We start from the raw sequence: 2867 nt of genomic DNA, 5'->3' as shown, positions 1-2867 counted from the left end.
CACTTAATACAAAATATACCTATATTTTCAGATAAACTTTGTTAGTAATTCATGAGGTAAGTGACTATTTATGCTAATAAGGGGAAAATATATTCTCAAGCATAATGCATTACATAAATTTGAATGCAAAATGTTCAATTATGAAGTAAATACAGGTAACGCAATAGTAAATTACAGCTAATAAAATATATAAAGAACCTGGCTTCAAAGAGAGGGGGGTTGTTTTTTTCAACTTGCATCTGTGAGTTGTTTAGAGAGAAAAGAATTAATAAATACCAAATTACTCTGATGATGATTTAGCTTATAATTCACCTATCCATAATGACTCCTAGTAATCAGACTGTTGTTTCATATCCTGGAGTATACGGCAGGACTGTTTCCTCAGCAATTTTATCCCTATCAGATTATCTCCTCTGATTCTATTAATTCTCTCCCATAAATCTGCTAACAGTGATTTGTGATTTACTTACCCTGTTAACTGATCTGAAGACTGTTAAAAGGATTTATCTAGCACCGCACCTAAGAACAGTTTATGCCTTATCATTCTGTTAGTCTGAGGAAGTCTCTCTGAAATCAATTTGGCTGGTTTCATAGTTAAATTCAGTGGACACTTCTTAGTTCTGCACCATAAAATAAAGCACTAGATAAACACGAGGTGCAGTAACTTTACTTAATGTTTGTTCTGGATCTGTGTGCGCTGTAACAAATTGCACCTCAAGTCAATACAGCTGGCAACATGCATGTTACTTTCTTTCTAAACCTTTGCTGGTACACATGCCCCCGAACACACGCAGACTTTGTGCCGATCCAAACATTTTTCATGTGCACTTGCGAAGCCTGTACCGATGTTGTGCAATTTGTGTGCATTTTGATTGTTAATGTTTCACATTCCAGTGCATGGCTTGTCAAACAAAAATAGCCTCCTGCAGTAAAAATACATCAGTCTCAGAAAGCTTGTGAACCAGGTCAATAACAACTAGTGTAAAGGGCTCTAAATTACACCGTTCGACAGCGATCCCTAAGAGTGATCAAGAGAATAGGAAAAGAGCCATCTCGATTTTACCCTGCTTGGAGAGTGGGACAGGATTGTAACAGGGCTAGGGAAAAGGGAGCAGTCTGGGGGAATTTGGCCTGCAATAATTGTAGAAAAACTGAAGGCTGAATAGCTCTAATTGAAATGAAAGTGTGTGATTGTTAGGGAAGAAACGCTGTTAATAGAGGACTGTAAATGTTTAGACACCCATTGTGAATAGCCAAATAATAAAGAAAAATACTCCTAAAATGAGAATTATATACTGCAGGGAGGAGGTTTTTGCCTGTGTAACTTTTGTTGATGATTCCAACAATGTCCAAAAAAAACCCCAAGCTGCTTTTTGAAGGTTATCCAGAAATTGCTAATAATGTTCCCCTCCCCCCCCCGCTCTCCTCCCTCCCTCTCGTGTGCTGCATGGCAGAAACATTGTGGCGTAGCAGTCAGATGTGTACAAGGACAGTGTTGTACAACTAATAATTGTATGTGATGTTCTAGCAGAGCAGAGCTCCGGTCCCCTTTGCAGCACAGAGGGTGCCCCTTTCCCTCTCACAGTTCCCCCCTCTTTTGTCTGTGGTTCGGAGTCGACTCCTTTGCAAACGTAGCACTTTAAATGTTCGTGTCTAAACAAACTAGTTTACGAGTCTAAAGACATATTTCCTCCGACATCTATCGAAGGGGCCAGTGAAATACTCCAATTGTAAATTCTGCAAGGCAATAACCTTTTCATTTAAAAATATTAACCCACATTTTATGTCTCGCCCAGGTGAGAACATTAAGTGATATACTGTAACTCATTCGTCTTGCTCAAGAAGAAACCAAATACAGGGAATTAGATTGTCCTTTGGGGATTTATGCTACGAGCATGCCTAACTTTTGTTGATGGCTCCAACCGTGTCAGAAAGCACAGGGCAGCAAGCCTGAATCATTAGTTGTATTCACTTTTCTTGTGAATATGAATTTCTAAGCTACACCTAACAGACAACCACAGCTTTTTGTGCGTGCATATATGTGTGTGTGTGTGTGTGTGCGCGCACGCTGGTGGTGGAGCTTTGCTTGTATAACAGTTCTCTAAAACACTCTTGTGCCCATGTCCGGACCGAGTAATCTTTACATTTGTGGCACGCCAAACTTCTTTCAAGTGGGGCTGAGGGCACAACCTGGCTGACTTTCACCAACTCATCATGGGACTGATAATCAGTAAGGGCACACGCCGGAGATGTTATCTCTCGTCAGGCTAGTAGCCATTGCAGGAAGAAGAGATTCTTTGGCTTTTGCAAATGACCATTTCCACCACCCAGGGGGTGGAGGGGGGGTGGAAAAGTCCTGCACCCTCTAAGTAATATTCGAGGTGGTGTTATAAATAGCCCTGGCGAGCGGGGAAGGGGCTGGGTGAGCCAGACGAGGAGAAGAAAGGTTCTGGAGTGCAATGTTCAAGAAGCTGGTTTAATATATGACTAAGTGTCAGAAGTCAGGTTTCTGAGAATTACTTTTCAGATAAACAACTTTATAGCGCGGCACTTAATCTTACTTACTAGAGACATCTTATTTATCACGGAATTACAAGGAACTTTAATTCTATTGATATTGCCATAAAGCCCCTTGAAAATCAAGGCTGGCAGCTTTAAAGATGCTGCTCCTCGTGCCTCCAGCCCATCACCCCGGTCCCTGTGCAGCACAGCCTCTCCCTGGGGGGGTGGCACAGCAGTCCTGTGGCAGGGCCAGCCTTGGCGATGCCCGCCCTGGGGGCAGGGCGGGTGGCAAAGTGGGGGAGCTGCCCGGCTCCAGGACTTCTTTTTTTTTTTCCCCCCCCATTTTAATTTTTTTTTTTTTTTTT

Source organism: Crocodylus porosus, unplaced genomic scaffold (genome assembly GCF_001723895.1).
Source record: "Crocodylus porosus isolate Cpor-Errol unplaced genomic scaffold, CroPor_comp1, whole genome shotgun sequence".
NCBI classification, from domain to species: Eukaryota; Metazoa; Chordata; order Crocodylia; family Crocodylidae; genus Crocodylus; species Crocodylus porosus.
Note: the sequence above shows the minus strand (reverse complement) of the source record.